Source organism: Pseudophryne corroboree, chromosome 5 (assembly GCF_028390025.1).
Source record: "Pseudophryne corroboree isolate aPseCor3 chromosome 5, aPseCor3.hap2, whole genome shotgun sequence".
Lineage (NCBI taxonomy): Eukaryota > Metazoa > Chordata > Amphibia > Anura > Myobatrachidae > Pseudophryne > Pseudophryne corroboree.
The window spans coordinates 537,141,089-537,161,301 of record NC_086448.1 but is presented as its reverse complement, the minus strand read 5'-3'; the positions used below and the strand labels follow the sequence as shown (position 1 = coordinate 537,161,301).

General features: G+C 46.4%; 1 protein-coding gene across 6 annotated transcripts in view; it reads right to left on the bottom strand.

The window, feature by feature from the left end:
* PHACTR1 (phosphatase and actin regulator 1) overlaps positions 1–20,213 on the bottom strand; it is an 806,703-nt gene that overhangs the window by 125,629 nt on the left and 660,861 nt on the right. The window lies entirely within an intron of this gene.

Here is a 20,213-nt window from a genome sequence, read left to right as displayed (position 1 = left end):
TAAAAAAAAATGTTTATCATAAACCTTATCTGTCTTCATCTTACGCTTCTGCATTGATGTTAAGAACAAGTAACATCACAGTTTGACATATATGTATATGAAAAGTATAGAGCATAGTGTATGAGTGCTTATAAGGTAAAGTACTGTATTACCCACACTACAGGAGAACATATCTACACGTGATATACAGTATTAATGGGTACATTATACAGATATACTGTATATTCTTGCACAATTGCAAAATAATAATTGTAAAAATGCAGTGTCGGACTGGGGAATGTAAGGTCCACCGGGGGAATGCAGTGGTAGGGGCCCATGTTAGGGGTGTGGCCAGTCTGCAGAGGGGGTGTGGCCTGCCACCTCATTGATATGACTAACCATTAGAGAGTGCAACGTCTGGGCCCCTTCATAAATATATACAGTAAATTCAGCGGCTGCATGCATGATAATATCAGTGACGTGCGGTGGGGTGAGGCAGAGCCTTTCCTGTCATACTAACGTTTGTGCCAGAGTTTTGACTGCGTAAAGTATATGAAAAATACAAAAAATATGTATGAAATATCTTCTTTGCATTATTCTAATCATTTTTATAGCCAAAACTCTGGTGTAAAAAGTCTATGGCAGGTGAGTCAGTGCCTCACCTGGCTAACTGTTCCGCACATCTCTGATCAAAACCTACCAAATTTCCAGGAGTTTATACTGCTGCACCTGTGTATAATGCCCAGATGTACGTTTTGGCTCATATATTGCATGTAAATCTGGCTCTGGTGCTAGTCAGTGCCTCCTGAGCTATTTAGCTCACTGCACATCCCTGGATAATATACCAGATTAATAACATATTAATAACAGCAATGCACTGTAGAAAATACACCATAGTCCAGTATAAGGTAACATATGTATAATGTATAATTCAAGTGCACAGTCTGGAACCTGATCCTTAGAGCAGGAGGTGGGCCCCCAGGCAGTAGGGCCCACCGGTGGTTCCCCCCTGTATCCTGTAGGCCAGTCCAAGCCTGTAAAAATGTATTCATCACAAAACAACCATAAAAACACAGAAATAACATGATATTAGACTTCACTTGAAAAATGTCTTAAAAATATATGCCTCTTAAGATAGCACCTCTGCTGTGGGTGTGAGATAGGAGAAAACATACATATAAAATGAACATGTACAAATGACCTCAGTATATTGTAACTACAAAATATCACAGAAGTAGACAGTATGAAAATGTCCCACCAACTTATTCTATGGAGGACTCCTGGTGAATGAATGATGACAACACTGTATTTGTCAGTAACTGACAGAAAATCATTTGGTCTAATGCTGGGCACACACTGTAAAATGTCAGTGAGACAGACAGAAATGTTATCTGACAACCTGACACCCAGCAGATATGGAGTACGGACGGAGTAAGCGTAGCTTCCTTGGAAGCTGCAGCGATGTTAGCAGGGTTGGGTATGGGTGACCGGCGTTTGGGATCCCGCCGGTAACCATACCGATGCTGGAATCCCAATGTTCAGAATGCCGGGGGGGAGGGGGGGGGAGCACAGCGAAGCACCTTGCGGGCCACAGGTTCTATTCCCACTCTATGGGTATTATGGACACCCGCAAGTTGGACTGTTGGGATTTTGAGGGGTTGGGATGCTGGCGTCGGTATTGTGGCAGGCGTCGGTATTGTGAACTACATCCCATGCTAGCATATGCTAATGGTACAAGAAGATGCCTCCTGCATGCACATGTGATCCACTGTGGTGACCTCGGATGAAGCAACGGATTACTCTACAACACCATCGGCCAGCTAAGTAACCCTCATGATATGCAGACCTGCCGCCACTGCTCCATAATAGCGAAGGTTGGAAAATCTCCATCAGAGACCCTAGCCTTGGCACTCCCACAAAACAGAGGTTATCACCTGACATCTGCAGGCTCACTGTGTGCGATGACGCGGAACCCATACTGCACCTTTGCAGTATTAATCCTGCGTATGCGCGGTTTTCAGATTATCTAAGTTACTACACTAGCCGCACCTAAATTAGGCTCACTGAGAGATACATCACAGTGTATGGCCTAGATATCTGGGTTCCTCTCTTGGGGAGGAGAAGAAATATTGGGAGGTTGACTGTGGCAGTGCATACACTGCCAGATGCGTCTGACCAGTGATCGCATCAGATGGAAAAAGATAGGCTGAGGAGGCACTGCCTCACCCGCCATAGACTTTTTACTCCAGTTTTTACTATAAAAATTATTAGAATAATGCAAAGAAAATATTTCTAATATATTCTTTGTATTTTTCATATATTTTATATAGTCAAAATGCTGGCGTGTACATAAGTATGACAGGAAAGGCTCTGCCTCATCCCACTGCACTGCTAAGGGTAGATTCAGAAGCGTCACAAGGGGGAAGCCACACCCTGGTGTCACCCTTTAATTGGGTGACACCATAATGCTCCTCCACAGTGACAAGAGCCGGGTGCTGCAGCGTGATATTATCCTGCAGCACTTGGCTCCTATCACTGGGCATGCCCCCAGAGTGATGTAACTGTGTGTGTGTGTGTGTGTGTGTGTGTGTGTGTGTGTGTGTGTGGGGGGGGGGGTACTTCCCATGAGGCCATGCCCCCATAGTGACGCGATTGGGGGCTTCTGTGAGGCCATGGCAGCTATCTGCCATGCCTCGGGTGCGCGCAGGGGGGCTCTTGGCCTCCCGGCGTGCTCACTGACCCCGGGGCTGCCAGTGGTTAGGTTATCTCTGAAGATTACACACAATGAGATGATTATTATAAAATCTTGTTAACATCGATGACCTAGTAGAAACATATATCAGTCTTAAAATAGTTGTCAATAATAGGTGCGTATTTACTGTTGATAAATCCAATTCTCTATACTTTTGAAATAAATACGAGTCAAACAGTGGAGTCACTTGCTCTTAGCATCAATAAAGAACGCATAAGCTGAAGAAAACAAAGTTTATGATAAGATATACATTTGCTTTAATATTCTCTTGTTCTTTTCTTATCTAGATATATGCCTATTAGGAGCTGCAGTTAATCTGCATGGTATTTAGATAAATTAATTTAGGTTTATTCTTGCACCTAGCTTTTTTTTGCTTCATATTTATGTCAAATGCTGTGTATTTCTGGTGCCGAATGGTATAACTTCAAGACTAAGGGGTATATTCAATAAAAGTCGGGTCCATTCCGACATGCAGTTTTTGGGAGGAGACGGAGCGGACGGCGGAGGAGATGGGGGAGCAGCGGCTGCAGCAGTGGAGGCTCACGGCAGCGTCCAACCGGCTCCAGCAAGCGGGACGTCGCTTGCTGGAGCCGGGTGGACGCTGCCACTGGGTCCCTGCTCTCCCCGCTGCTCCCCCGTCTCCTTCTCTCAGATCACATATCTCAATCCGACTTTTTTTAAAGTCGGATTGAGATTGTCGGAAACAGGGCTAAAACCTGTCGGGTTTGGCCCCGTTTCCGACAATGCACGCTGATCTCAGCGTGCATTCCGACAGCATTCTGACAAGTCGAAAAAAATAGGGCCGTAATGAATAGGTCGGAACCCCTTCCGACCTAAAACTGTCGGAAGCTGCCGTCTTTCCGACAAGACGGCAGCTTCCGACAGTTATTGAATATACCCCTTAGAGGCAGGGGCGGATCCAGAAGAAAATGAAAGGGGGGGCACCTTGATAGGGTAACGGTAATAGCTATATTTACATGCACCTAAGGCACGCGTGCTCCCAGAGAAGATGTGTGGTATCACAGGGGGCGTGGCCTCACAGAATACGCCATCAGCTAATGATTGGTTGTAGGAGTGCATCCTGGTTTATTGCCAATGTTTCACCCTGATGAAAAGGCTGATTGGGCCTTGAAATGTTGGTCACCGGTTCCAGTAGTTATGGGAGGCTGGAAGGCACCCCAGCACAAAATAATTATTAAAGTTTTTAGTTGGTGGTGGCAGATGCAGCATACATTGTTTTTGGCACTGCACTGAGACTCAGACTGCAGGACACGAACTGCCCATCTTTGATTAGCAGAAGCAGCCAGCTGGATCTCCAAAAAGCAGCATAAGACATCTGCAGGACAGCCCTGTCACAATCACACGGGCCGCCTTCTCAAAGCTGAGGCTGAGTTTGACTGTACCTAGCATGGTGGTAAAGGAAGTGGAGGAGGAAGTGCTGGGAAACTGTGCGGTGCAGTGAGGGCTAATGAAGCCTTCTGCGCCGTCATAAGTAACAGTCTTACTCGATGCTGGCATTTGAACCCCGCGCCTGGGCTGGACTCTGGACAGCTGGCAGTGGGGGAGGTAGGTTACGGTGTGAGCAGCTCCAGCCTCCCCATTGGTTACCACACGGACTTGCTGTTAGAGCCGTGACGGGTCCTAGTGCCTGCCGCCTCTTTTATCAAATCTGACTGACGGAAATAGCAGTAGTGCTGCTGCTGTTCTCCTTTTGAAAAAAATAAGATTTTAAACCTACCGGTAAATCTATTTCTCGTAGTCCATAGAGGATGCTGGGACTCCGTAAGGACCACGGGGAATAGACGGGCTCCACAGGAGACATGGGCACTTTAAGAAAGAACTTGACTCTGGGTGTGCACTGGCTCCTCCCTCTATGCCCCTCCTCCAGACCTCAGTTAGAGAAACTGTGCCCAGAGGAGATGGACAGTACGAGGAAAGGATTTTTGTTAATCCAAGGGCAAGATTCATACCAGCCACACCAATCACACCGTATAACTCGTGATAAACTACCCAGTTAACAGTATGAAAACAACCACATAGCATCAGTCCAAGACCGATGAGCTTTAACAGAACCCTTATGTAAGCAATAACTATATACAAGTCTTGCAGAAGTAGTCCGCACTTGGGACGGGCGCCCAGCATCCTCTACGGACTACGAGAAATAGATTTACCGGTAGGTTTAAAATCTTATTTTCTCTAACGTCCTAGAGGATGCTGGGACTCCGTAAGGACCATGGGGATTATACCAAAGCTCCCAAACGGGCGAGAGAGTGCGGATGACTCTGCAGCACCGATTGAGCAAACAGGAGGTCCTCCTCAGCCAGGGTATCAAACTTATAGAATTTTGCAAAGGTGTTTGAACCCGACCAAGTAGCAGCTCAGCACAGCTGTAGTGCCGAGACCCCTCGGGCAGCCGCCCAAGAAGAGCCCACCTTCCTAGTGGAAGGGGCCTTAACCGATTTTTGTAACGGCAATCCTGCCGTAGAATGCGCCTGCTGAATCGTGTTACAGATCCAGCGAGCAATAGTTTGTTGGCTGCATACAGGACGACCAGTGCTTCTGTTTTACTGATCCTAGCCGTTCGGGCCACGTAAATTTTCAAAGCCCTGACCACATCAAGGGACTCGGAATCCTGCAAGTCACGTGTAGCCACCGGTACGACAATAGTTTGGTTCATTGACCACCTTCCAGGGGAGATATTTCAACTCCACTGTCTTAAGTGGTTCACACCAATGTGACTTAAGGAAACTTAACACCACGTTAAGGTCCCAAGGCGCCACCGGAGGTACAAAAGAAGGCTGAATATGCAGTACTCCCTTCACAAAAGTCTGTACTTCAGGTAATGAGGCCAATTCCTTTTGAAAGAAAATGGATAAGGCCGAAATCTGAACTTTTAATGGAGCCTAATTTTAGGTCCAAATTCACTCCAGTTTGTAGGAAGTGAAGAAAACGGCCCAGGTGGAATTCTTCCGTAGGAGCATTCCTGGCCTCACACCAAGAAACATATTTTCTCCATATTCGGTGATAATGTTTAGATGTCACGTCCTTCCTAGCCTTTATCAGCGTAGGAATGACCTCATCCGGAATACCTTTTTCCGCTAGGATCCGCCGTTCAACCGTCATGCCATCAAACGCAGCCGCGGTAAGTCTTGGAACAGACAGGGACCTTGTTGTAACAAGTCCTGCCTTAGAGGAAGAGGCCACGGATCTTCTGTGAGCATTTCTTGCAGATCCGGATACCAGGTTCTTCGTGGCCAATCTGGAACAATGAGAATTGTTCTCACTCCTCTTTTTCTTATTATCCTCTACACCTTGGGTATGAGAGGAAGAGGAGGAAACACATATACCGACTAGAACACCCACGGTGTCACTAGGGCGTCCACAGCTACCGCCTGAGGGTCTCTTGACCTGGCGCAATACCTTTGTAGCTTTTTGTTGAGACGGGATGCCATCATGTGTATTTGGGGTAGTCCCCACCGACTTGCAAACTGCGCGAAGACTTCCTGATGAAGTCCCCACTCTACCGAATGCAGAGCGGGTCTGCTGAGGAAGTCTGCTTCCCAGTTGTCCATTCCCGGAATGAACACTGCTGACAGAGCGCTTACATGATTCTCCGCCCAGCGAAGAACTCTGGTGGCTTCCGCCATTGCCACTCTGCTCCTTGTGCCGCCTTGGCGGTTTACATGAGCTACTGCGGTGATGTTGTCTGACTGGATCAGAACTGGTCGATTGCGAAGTAAGATCTCCGCTTGACGTAGGGCGTTGTATATGGCCCTTAGTTCCAGGATGTTGATGTGAAGACAAGTCTCTTGACTTGACCAAAGTCCTTGGAAATTTCTTCCCTGTGCGACCGCTCCCCAACCTCGGAGGCTCGCGTCCGTGGTCACCAGGATCCAGTCCTGAATGCCGAACCTGCGGCCCTCTAGAAGGTGAGCACTGTTTAGCCACCACAGGAGAGATACTCTGGCCCTGGGGGACAGGGTTATCCGCTGACGCAATTGCAGATACGACCCGGACCATTTGTCCAATAGGTCCCATTGGAAGGCCCTTGCCGTATGGAATGGCTTCGTATGTTGCCACCATCTTTCCCAGAACTTGAGTGCAATGATGTTGTTTTGGTTTCAACAAGTTCATGACTAGAGTCATGAGTTCCTGCGCTTTTCCCTTCGGAAGAAAAACCCTTTTCTGGTCTGTGTCCAGAATCATGCCCAAGAAGGGCAGACGTGTTGTAGGATTCAGCTGCGACTTTGGAATATTGAGAATCCAGCCGTGTCGCTGTAACACATTCAGTGAAAGTGATACGCTGCACTGCAACTTCTACCGTGATCTCGCTTTTATGAGGAGATCGTCCAAGTACGGGATAATTGTGACACCCTGCTTGCGCAGGAGCACCATCATTTCCGCCATTACCTTGGTGAAAATTCTCGGGGCCGTGGAAAGCCCAAACGGCAACGTCTGAAATTGGTAATGACAATCCTGTACCGCAAATCTCAGGTACGCCTGATGAGGAGGATATATGGGGACATGCAGATATGCATCCTTTGTGTCCAGAGATACCAAAAAATCTCCCCCTTCTAGGCTTGCGATGACCGCCCTGAGTGATTCCATCTTGAACTTGAACCGTTTTAAGTAAAGGTTCAGGGGTTTTAAATTTAAATGGTCTGACCGAACCGTCCGGTTTCGGAACCACAAACAGAGTTGAGTAGTACCCCTGCCCTCTTTGAAGCAGGGGAACCCCTACCACCACTTGTTGCAGACACAATTTTTGAACCGCATGTAACACTATCTCCCTTTTCAGGGGTTGTTTCGTTAGGGCCGATTTGAAAAACCGGCGAGGAGGCACTTCTTCGAATTCCAGCTTGTAACCCTGGGAAACAATTTCTATTGCCCATGGATCCACCTGTGAGTGGACCAAGACGTGGCTGAACAGTCGAAGACGTGCCCCCACAGGAGCTGACTCCCTCAGGGGAGCCCCAGCGTCATGCAGTGGATTTAGCAGAGGCCGGGGAGGACTTCTGTTCCTGGGAACTAGCTGTGTTGTGCAGCTTTTTCCCTCTGCCTTTACCTCTGGCAAGAAAGGACGAACCACGAGCTCTCTTGTTTTTATTGGAACAAAAGGACTGCATTTGATAATGAGGTGCTTTCTTAGATTGTGAGGTAATATATGGCAAAAAATTTGATTTACCTGCCGTAGCCGTGGAGACGAGATCAGAGAGGCCCTCTCCGAACAATTTCTCACCCTGTCTTGAGGAAGGCTCCTGCTGAGCCGAAACGCGTCGACAACTTTGGGCACTGTGCAACTCCTAAAAAAACAACCTTCAAGGTATTTTTTATCACTTGATGCACCTTATACAGAATACAAGACTTTTTAGAAAAAAAATAATTGTTTTTGTGGCTGCAAATTCTAGCTCTCATATTTTTATTCTCCTTCTGCGGAGTGTTTTTACTTGTATGTATCCTTCTCCCAGCTATGGGATTTTGTATCAATTAAAACCCTTTTTTTAAAAAAATGGATTGATTGGCACCATTTTTTTCTTTTTGGATTTATAACTGTTCAACTACGCACTGGCACCTTGAGGCCTGAAACAGCTGCGGATCCAAAAGATACCTTGATAGGAACATTTCCACACTTCATTCTGTGAGTGTGGTACGCACCTTTTATTTGACATAGAAATATATGTGAAAGATACCTTTACACACTTGTCTCATCTTCACTTTAAAGTGAGTTTAGGTATGCTCATCTATGCATACTTTTTGGTGGAGGACACACAGAAAGGGTGAAGAGTTTTAAAAGAAACCTTTATGTGCACACATTTGTTCTTCCCAGTGTGAGTTGGGGTACGCACTCTATACAGACCCCCCATTCATGTTACTGCTTTCCTGTTATGCTGATGGGATAAAAGGACTTTCTTTGAATACCATATAAAAAACAATAGTACACATTGTATGTTCTGTTTTTTTCCATGTAACAATGACTGGACACTAATTACATCAACTGAGAACTTTCGCTGAACTACTGAGGATCACCATTTTGAATACCCTCAAGGGACGTATATTTTATATTTTATTTTTCATTTGATATCTACATTGGGCGCTTATACTGAGAAAAAATTGTCTTCTTTCTGTATTGAATTCCTCACCCTTGTAAGGCAACAACTCCATATGCCTCCTTTAGTCGGCATCACCTGTCCATTGCATGTGCCACAGGACACGTCTAGCAGAAATCGACATAGCGTTGACTCTAGAACCCAGTAGACTAACGTCTCTTTGGGCATGTCTTATATATATATATATATATATATATATGAGACAACATCTTTTACATATAAATATATATACGTACATATATATATATATATATATATATATATATATATACTAGGGACAATAACATGGTATCCTTATCTAGGGTTTCAATCTCCGCTGATAAGATATCTGTCTACGCTGCTACAGCGCTATAAACCCATGCCGACACAATCGCCGGACTGAGTAGTGTACCAGAATGTGTGTAAATGGACTTCAAAGTACTTTTACTGCATGCTATCTGCAGGATCCCTGAGGATAGCTGTAAAGTCAGCGCTACCTTTGTGGGTAAACGTGTCAATGCCTTGTACACCCTAGGGGAAGATTCCCATCGTATCCTGGCCCCATTAGGGAAAGGACACTCCCTGAGAATTCTTTTTTGGGAAGCTGCAGCTTCTTGTCTGGAGATTCCCGCTCTTTTTCTTCATGAGAGGAGGGAAATTTACCTCAGCTTTCTTCCCCTTAAACATGTGTACTCTCGTGTCAGGGACAGAAGAGTCATCAGTGATAAGCAAAACATCTTTTATTACAATAACCATATATTGAATACTTTTCTGCCAGTTTGGCTGTACTTTGCATTATCGTAGTCGACACAGGAGTCAGACTCCGTGTCGATATCAGTGTCTATGATTTTGGATAGTGAGCGTTGTGAGACTCTGAAAATCTCTGTGACATAGGGACAGACATGGGTAGATTCCCTGTCTGTTCTCTAATCTTTTGTGTAATAATTCATCTTAGCCTTAATTTCACATATCCAATCAGGCGTCGGCGTTGTCGACGGAGACACCACACACACACACATTTGCTCCATCTCCTCCATAGGAGAGCCTTTTACCTCAGACATGTCGACACACATGTACCGACACACCACACACTCAGGGAATGCTCTTCTGAAGACAGTTCCCCCACAAGGCCCTTTGGAGAGACAGAGAGAGAGTATGCCAGCACACACCCCAGCGCAATATGACCCAGGAAAAACACAGCAATTTAATGTTTACCCCGTAGCGCTGTTATTATTATCTGCGCCGAATTATGTGCCCCCCCTCTTCTTTAAAACCCTCTCTTCTACCGTGGTATAAGCAGCGGAGAGTCCGGGGAGCTTCCTCTCAGCGGTTCGGTGGAGAAAAACATGGCGCTGGTGAGTGCTGAGGGAGAAGCCCCGCCCCCTCGGCGGCGGGCTTCAGTCCCGCTAAAAGTGTAAAATTGGCGGGGGCTCATGCATATATACAGTGTCCAGCTGTATATATGCTCTCTTTTGCCAAATAAGAGGATTATATTGCTGCCCAGGGCGCCCCCCCTGCGCCCTGCACCCTTACAGTGATCGGAGTATGTGAGGTGTATGGGAGCAATGGCGCACAGCTGCCGTGCTGTGCGTTACCTCAGTGAAGCTCACGAAGTCTTCTGCCGCCTATTGAAGCCTTCTTTCTTCTCATACTCACCCGGCTTCTTTCTTCTGGCTCTGTGAGGAGGACGGGGGCGCGGCTCTGGGACGAACGTCCAGGACGAACCTGTGTTCCGACTCCCTCTGGAGCTAATGGTGTCCAGTAGCCTAAGAAGCAGAGCCTATCATTTAAGTAGGTCTGCTTCTCTCCCCTCAGTCCCTCGATGCAGGGAGTCTGTTGCCAGCAGTGCTCCCTGAAAATAAAAAACCTAACAAATATACTTTCTTAGCAGGAAACTCAGGAGAGCTCCCTGCAGTGCACCCATCTGCCTCTGGGCACAGTCTCAAACTGAGGTCTGGAGGAGGGGCATAGAGGGAGGAGCCAGTGCACTCCTGTGGAGCCCGTCTATTCCCCATGGTCCTTACGGAGTCCCAGCATCCTCTAGGACGTTAGAGAAAAGAAGAAGTCAGAAACGACAGGGAGGGGGGAGGGGCACGGGCCCGAGTGCCCCCCACCCGGATCCGCCTATGCTTAGAGATAATGTGTCTGACTCTTAATGAGTGACACTAGTTTCAAAATTTTTGGGGTTTACTTATGCAGAAAAACTATTTTTTTTAATTTCTTAGTCTACACAGAATAATTATACTATAAAAGTATATAGAGTATCTGATTGGTTGCAATGGGCAACTTCTCCACTGGCTCGCTTCTCCACTTTTATCACTGCTTAGTCCATCTCCCCCTTAATCTCTGAAAGTGTTTTTGTTTTTTCTCTCTAAATATAGAGGTTGATGTATGAAGCAGGAAAAAGAGTGGGGAAATGAACCAATGAATTAGTTGTCCATAGAAACCAATAATCTTTAAGGTACAATTTATTGAGTCCATTCTATAAAATTATTGGTAGAAGCTGACTAGTTAGCTATGGGCAACTGCTTCACTCTTTTCATTGTTTGATTCATCAACTTCTTATATCCTTTTCATTAATTGTAACTTTCTAGATAATTCAGAGAAAGAGATCCTATACTTGTAGTTATATTATATGGATGTGATTCATTAGATCGAACATAATTAGGCCAACAGTCAATAAGTCGACAACATACGGTTGACATACATAAGATCGACATGGTCAAAAGATTGACAGAGTCAAAAGGTTGACATGGAAAATGTAGACAGTACAAAAGGTCGATAGGTACAAAAGGTTGACAAGGTGAAAAGGTCAACATGGAAATCGCCGACACAAGTTTCTTTTTGTGGCATCTTGTATTTTTAACCAAATGTAAGCCAACTTAGTGGAAACGTGTACCCTTGCGGCAAGATGCCTTGCTCCGGTGCCGATGCGCTTGGCACAGGTTACTATTCCCAACCGTAGGCCACATGGATCATGAATGAAAACCCCCAAACAAACTTGTGTTGAACATTGTCATGTTGGCCTTTTAAGCATGTCGACCGTAAGCACAGTCGACCTTTAACATGTTGACCTTTGCCCATGTCAACCTTTTGTACCTGTCGGCCTAATGCATGTCGACCATATGGTATTTTGACTGTTGATTTATCATTGGGAACACATATTATATATACAACAAAAGCACAGTACGTGGTAAAACAGACCATAAAATGCACCTCTCCATAATTCTCCCAAGTTGCTTCCATGTACTTTGTGTAAACTGAGAGATTTAAGATCTTTTGAGTATAGTAATCCCAAAATATATACAAATAATTGTAGGCCCGATGCAGTTATAGATAAAAACATAATCATAATAAATGTAATTATATGTTTTTACCCAATAGCACTTACATTTGCAGAATAAAAACACGATTCACATTAAACACATAAAAAATGAAACAGAATACAGAAAAGATACTTAGCATTAGGTATTATGAAAATAGAGGTGCAATAATTAAATATTTGAGTAAACACGCAAGTCTCAAATCTGTGTTTAAAGGTTTCTAGAGAGGAGGCCTCTTGGAATGTGCAAGACATCAAGTTCTAAAGAGCAAGAGCTTCGGGACCCATATGAAGTGTAATAGATTATAGGTACTGTTATTAATATTAATCTGAGAGACTGACAGCAAGGGAATCAGAAGCTGCTTCAAGTATTTTAGACAATTTTCTCAATAACCATCCGTAGATATTACAGATTTGATTCCGGCACCGACTGTACTGTAGTTAAGCCCCCCCACACATCTGAAAGACCATCGGGCCGAAGCCCCCAATAACGATATATTGGATCGATATATTGTTAGTGAAAGTGCAAATTGTTTGCACTTCACTAACGATGATGATCCGATGCGTGGTCCCGAAGGTCGTATGCTGGATCCTCTGATCTAATGTGCTGCACATAAGATCAGGCGATCTGGGTAGCGGTCATTTACAGGTTGTACGATAGATCGTTATGTACTTTTCCTGACCTAACGATCTATCGTACTCCTGGAGCTGCCGGTAGAGCTGTGGGGGAAATTGTAAGGTTGCTGGTCATCCTAATGTATGGCCACCCTTAGTTTTGAAGTTTGGGTTGGAAAATTTTTTATTTATAGAAGAGGTCTCCCAACTGCTTTATTTAGTGGTTATAATAAAATAATATAAAATGCCTGTCTGCAGACAGAATTATACTAATTTGGCCACACTGGAATAATTCATCCAGGAGGTCAAAGCTAGTCTGATGAGCAGTATAAAGGTTCCAGCTCATATGGAGGAAATCTTATCAACATGAAAGACTACCTGTACATACAAATTGAGCTTTGACTAGGATAGTGCCGCATCCGGCTGCAGACATTAGGTCCTGCAAAGTCTCTCCACCGTACACAAAGGCTGAGCTGGTTTGTTGTCTTCTGTCATAATCTCTCTTGGGGGGAGATGTATCAAGCTTTGCAGAGAGATGAAGAGGAGTAGTTTCCCAATGTAACCAATCAAAATCTAATTGTCATTCCAAAGACTGTGCTAGATAAATAACAGAAGCTGTTTGGTTGCTTTGCACAACTTCTTCACTTTATCTCTCTTCAAACTTTGATAAATCTCCCCCTAGGAAGCAAATCTTATGGGTGAATGTAGACTGGTGTACTTGCTTGATTCGTGTTGGATTATCTTGTATTATGCAAATCTTGTAGTTTTGCTTTCACTTTATTTTAAAGGCTGTAAACCCTTTGAGGGTACCCTTAGTTTCTATGTTTGTTTGTTGTTTTTGATTTTTTAAAGCAGACTGCCGCTCCACTTCCCACGTGGACATGCCTTGAACTGTGGATCACAGAGTAATTGGTTAAGACAGCAGCTTCCATAATAGGGGCTGCATTCTGTCTAGCCAGCTCACTGTATACATGCTAGATGTGATGTTTCAATAAGGTCAGAGTAGGACTAACTCACAGTGCTATGACCAGGATCTTCTGCCTGTCCGTTGTATGCCAGGACAATGGGGGTCATTCCGAGTTGATCGATCGCTCGCTAGCTAGTTTTAGCAGCCGTGCAAACGCTATGCCGCCGCCCACTGGGGAGTGTATTTTAGCTTAGCAGAAGTGCGAACGCATGTGCAGCCGAGCTCTACAAAAACAGTTTGTGCAGTTTCTGAGTAGCTCTGAATCTACTCAGTGCTTGCGATCACTTCAGCCTATTCGTGTCCGGATTTGACGTCATACACCCGCCCAGCGTACGCCCAGCCACGCCTGCATTTTTTCAGACACGCCTGCGTTTTTGCAAACACTCCCTGAAAACGGTCAGTTGACACCCAGAAACGCCCCTTCCTGTCAATCTTCTTGCGGCCGCCAGTGTGACTGAAAACTTCGCTAGAACCTGTGCACAACCACAACGGGCTTTGAACCTGTACGTCGCGCATGCGCATTGCGGCCCATACGCATGCGCAGAAATGCCGAATTTTAGCCTGATCGCTGCGCTGCGAACAACGGCAGCTAGCGATCAACTCGGAATGACCCCCAATGTCTCTGCACCAGCTCCCACACATACAATAGGCATCACTAGTGCAGAGAGCAGAGAAACACTGAATAGCCTTAACATACACGGACAAGCAAAAACCTCACAAATCCTTATAGAGCAAATCACATAAACTAAGTGAGCGATATTTATTTTAAAGTTTTAGATTTCATATTTTCTTCCACATTACTATTATTCATGAATTTATTATTTATGTATTTTTTTATTAGGGCAGTCCTTTGAGCTGCATCCAAAGCACCAACATGTTTTGAATTCTACTATCTCTATAAAAAAGGAGATTTATGGTACACTTACCGTTGTTAAATCTCTTTCTGCGCGGTACACTGGATTCCACAGGGAATAACATCGGGGATGTCCTAAAGCAGTTCCTCATGGGAGGGGACGCACTGTAGGGGGCACAAGAACCCTGCGTCCAAAGGAAGCATCCTAGGAGGCGGAAGTATCAAAGGCATAGAACCTGATGAACGTGTTCACCGAGGACCACATAGCCGCCTTGCACAATTGTTCAGCGGACGCGCCACGGCGGGCCGCCCAAGAAGGTCCAACAGACCGAGTAGAATGGGCCTTGATAGCAGCAGGAGCTGGGAGACCACCCTGCGCATAAGCTTGAGCAATCACCATTCTAATCCATCTAGCCAAAGTTTGCTTATTCGCAGGCTAGTCATGTTTGTGAAAACCAAAAAGGAAAAAAATAAGATTTTAAACCTACCGGTAAATCTTTTTCGCCTAGTCCGTAGAGGATGCTGGGGACTCCGTAAGGACCATGGGGTATAGATGGGCTCCGCAGGAGACATGGGCACTCTAAAGACTTTAGAATGGGTGTGCACTGGCTCCTCCCTCTATGCCCCTCCTCCAGACCTCAGTTAGAGAAACTGTGCCCAGAGGAGACGGACAGTACGAGGAAAGGATTTTTGTTAATCTAAGGGCAAGATTCATACCAGCCCACACCATCCACACCGTATAACCTGGAATATACGCAACCAGTTAACAGTATGAACAAAACAGCATCAGCCAAAGACTGATCTTAACTGTAACATAACCCTTATGTAAGCAACAACTAGATACAAGCCTTGCAGAAATATGTCCGCACTGGGACGGGCGCCCAGCATCCTCTACGGACTAGGAGAAAAAGATTTACCAGTAGGTTTAAAATCTTATTTTCTCTTACGTCCTAGAGGATGCTGGGGACTCCGTAAGGACCATGGGGTTTATACCAAAGCTCCAAACCGGGCGGGAGAGTGCGGATGACTTTGCAGCACCGATTGAGCAAACAAGAGGTCCTCATCAGCCAGGGTATCAAACTTGTAGAATTTTGCAAAGGTGTTTGAACCCGACCAAGAAGCTGCTCGGCAAAGCTGTAACGCCGAGACGCCTCGGGCAGCTGCCCAAGAAGAGCCCACCTTCCCAGTGGAATGGGCTTTTACCGAATTTGGTAACGGCAAAACGGCCGTAGAATGAGCCTGCTGAATCGTGTTACAGATCCAGCGAGCAATAGTCTGCTTAGAAGCAGGAGCGCCAACCTTGTTGGCCGCATACAGGACAAACAGTGCCTCTGTTTTCCTAATCGGAGCCGTCCTGACTACGTAAATTTTTAAGGCCCTGACTATATACAGGGACTTGGAGTCCTCCAAGTCTCCTGTAGCCGCCGGCACCACAATAGGTTGGTTCATATGAAACGATGAAACCACCTTAGGCAAAAATTGAGGACGCGTCCTCAACTCTGCTCTATCCACATGGAAAATCAAATAGGGGCTTTTGTGAGACAAAGCCGCCAATTCGGACACCCGCCTTGCAGATGCCAAGGCCAACAACATGACCTCCTTCCAAGTGAGAAATTTTAATTCAACTGTTTGAAGAGGCTCAAACCAGTGACATTTTAGGAACTGTAACACCACGTTAAGATCCCAAGGTGCCACTGGGGGCACAAAAGGAGGCTGGATGTGCAGCACTCCCTTTACAAAAGTATGGACTTCTGGGAGAGAAGCCAATTCCTTCTGAAAGAATATAGATAGGGCCGAAATCTGTACCTTAATGGATCCTAACTTCAGGCCCATATCCACTCCTGTCTGTAAAAAGTGGGGAAAACGGCCCAGATGGAAATCTTCCGTAGGAGCATTCTTGGCTTCACACCAAGAGACATACTTCCTCCAGATACGGTGATAATGTTTCGCCGTCACCTCCTTCCTAGCCTTTATCAGAGTAGGGATGACTTCCTCTGGAATACCTTTCCCAGCTAGGATTCGGTATTCAACCGCCATGCCGTCAAACGTAACCGCGGTAAGTCTTGGAATACGCAGGGCCCCTGCTGCAACAGGTCCTCCCTGAGAGGAAGAGGCCATGGATCTTCTGTGAGCATCTCCTGAAGATCTGAATACCAGGCCCTTCGAGGCCAATCTGGAACAATGAGTACTGTCCGAACTCTTTTTCGTCTTATGATTCTCAATATTTTTGAGATGAGAGGAAGAGGAGGGAACACATAGACTGACTGAAACACCCACGGTGTCACCAGGGCGTCTACCGCTACTGCCTGAGGGTCCCTTGACCTGGCACAATACCTCTGAATCTTCTTGTTGAGGCGTGACGCCATCATATCTATTTGAGGAAGTCCCCAAAGACTTGTTATCTCTGCAAAAACAACTTAATGAAGTCCCCACTCTCCTGGATGGAGATCGTGTCTGCTGAGGAAATCTGCTTCCCAGTTGTCCACTCCCGGAATGAAGACTGCTGACAGAACGCTTACGTGATTTTCCGCCCAGCGAAGAATCCTGGTGGCTTCCGCCATTGCCACTCTGCTCCTTGTCCCGCCTTGGCGGTTTACATGAGCCACGGCTGTGACGTTGTCTGATTGAATCAGAACCGTCGCGAAGAAGATTCTTCGCTTGTCGTAGGCCGTTGTATATGGCCCTTAATTCTAGAATGTTGATGTGTAGACAAGCCTCCTGGCTCGACCATAGTCCCTGAAAATTTCTTCCTTGTGTGACTGCTCCCCATCCTCGGAGGCTCGCGTCCGTGGTCACCAGAACCCAGTCCTGAATGCCAAACCTGCGACCCTCTAGAAGGTGAGCACTCTGCAGCCACCACAGGAGAGACACCCTGGCCCTGGGGGACAGACTTATTTTCTGATGAATTTGAAGATGGGACCCGGACCACTTGTCCAGAAGGTCCCACTGAAACGTCCTCGCATGAAACCTGCTGAAGGGGATCGCCTCGTAGGTCGCCACCATTTTTCCCATTACTCGAGTGCATTGATGAACTGACACTCTGTTCGGTTTTAACAGGCCTCTGACCATGTTCTGGAGTTCCTGGGCTTTCTCCATCGGGAGAAAAACCCTCTTTTGTTCTGTGTCCAGAATCATGCCTAAGAACTATAGCCGAGTCGTTGGAACCAACTGTGACTTTGGTAGATTTAGAATCCAGCCATGCTGCTGGAGCAATCTCAGGGAGAGCGACACGCTTTTCAGCAACTGATCTCTCGATCTCGCTTTTATCAGGAGATCGTCCAAGTATGGGATAATTGTGACTCCCTGCCTGCGCAGGAGCACCATCATTTCCGCCATTACCTTGGTGAAAATCCTCAGGGCCGTGGAAAGCCCAAACGGCAACGTCTGAAACTGGTAATGACAGCCCTGTACAGCGAATCTCAGGTATGCCTGATGAGGGGGATATATGGGGACATGAAGGTATGCATCCTTTATGTCCAGTGACACCATAAAATCCCCCCCTTCCAGCCTGGAGATAACTGCCCGGAGCGATTCCATCTTGAATTTGAACTTTTGCAAGTACAGGTTTAGGGATTTTAGATTTAGAATGGGTCTGACCGAACCATCCGGTTTCGGAACCACAAACAGGGTTTAATAGTACCCCTTCCCCTGTTGAACTAGGGGAACCCTGACAATCACTTGCTGTTGACACAGCTTTTGAATTGCAGCTAAAACTATCTCCCTTTCTGGGGGAGAAGCTGGTAAAGCCGATTTGAAAAATCGGCGCGGAGGCACCTCTTCGAATTCCAGCTTGCAGCCCTGGGATACAATTTCCATCGCCCAAGGATCCACGTCTGACTGAACCCAGACGTGGCTGAAGAGTCGAAGACGTGCCCCCACCGGCGCGGACTCCCTCAGTGGAGCCCCAGCGTCATGCGGTGGATTTAGTAGAAGCCGGGGAGGACTTCTGCTCCTGTGAATTAGCCGTGGCAGGCATTCTTTTCCCTTTACCCTTACCTCTGGCGAGGAAGGAAGAGCCCCGACCTCTTCTGGATTTATGCGACCGAAAGGACTGCATCTGATATTGTGGTGTTTTCTTTTGCTGTGGGGGTACATAAGGCAAAAAAGTAGATTTACCCGCGGTAGCTGTGGAAACCAGGTACGCGAGACCTTCCCCAAATAACACCTCACCCTTATAAGGCAAAACTTCCATATGCCTCTTTGAGTCGGCATCACCCGTCCATTGGCGGGTCCACAGGGCTCGCCTAGCAGAAATCGCCATGGCGTTGGCTCTTGAACCTAGTAGCCCAACGTCTCTCTGAAAGTCTCTCATATATAAGACTGCGTCTTTAATGTGACCTAAGGTCAATAAAATGGTATCCCTATCTGGGGTATCAATGTCAGCTGACAAGGTATCTGTCCAAGCTGCTACCACACTACAAACCCAAGCCGATGCTATTGCCGGTCTGAGCAAAGCACCCGTATGTGTATAAATTGATTTTAAGGTAATTTCCTGTCTGCGATCAGCAGGATCCTTGAGGGCCGCCGTGTCTGGAGACGGTAGCGCCACCTTCTTGGACAAGCGCGTTAAAGCCTTTTCCACCCTGGGTGAGGATTCCCACCGTACCCTGTCCTGTGCAGGGAAAGGATACGCCATAAGAATCCTCTTGGGAATCTGCAATTTTTTGTCTAGAGTTTCCCAAGCTTTTTCAAATAACGCGTTCAGCTCATGAGATTGGGGAAAGGTTACCTCAGGTTTCTTTTCCTTAAACATGCATACCCTCGTGTCAGGGACAGAGGGGTCATCTGTGATATGTAAAACATCTTTTATTGCAATAATCATATAATGAATACTTTTGGCCACCCTTGGGTGTAACCTCACATCATCGTAGTCGACACTGGAGTCAGAATCCGTGTCGGTATCAGTGTCTGCTACTTGGGACAGGGGACGTTTTTGAGACCCTGAAGGGCCCTGTGACACAGTCAAAGCCATTGATTGACTCCCTGTTTTATCCCTGGACTCTGCTTTGTCCAATCTCTTATGAAATAAAGCCACATTTGCATTTAAAACATTCCACATATCTAGCCAATCAGGTGTCGGCGTTGCCAACGGAGACACCACAATCATCTGCTCCACCTCCTCCTTAGATGAGCCTTCCGCTTCAGACATGCCGACACACATGTACCGACACTCCCACACACTCAGGGATATATCTATATGGAGACAGTCCCCCAATAAGGCCCTTTAGAGAGACAGAGAGAGAGAGAGTATGCCAGCACACACCCAGCGCCACCAGACACTGGAATAAAATCCCAGTTAGTACAGCGCTTTTATATAAATATATAAATACACTCACTGCGCCAATGAAATGTGCGCCCCCCCCTCTTTTTTGCCCTCTGTAACCTTGTTCAGCAGGGGAGAGTCCGGGGAGCCAGCTTCTCTGCAGTGTGCTGTGGAGAAAATGGCGCTGGTCAGTGCTGGAGGACCAAGCCCCGCCCCCTCACCGGCGGACTTCGGTCTCGCTCAAATTATTTATACTGGCGGGGGTTTATTAATATACTGCCTCCGCAGTATCTACTTTATATGCCAGTGTCCCTAGAGGTTTTTATTGCTGCCCAGGGCGCCCCCCCTGCGCCCTGCAGCCTTACAGTGCCCGCTG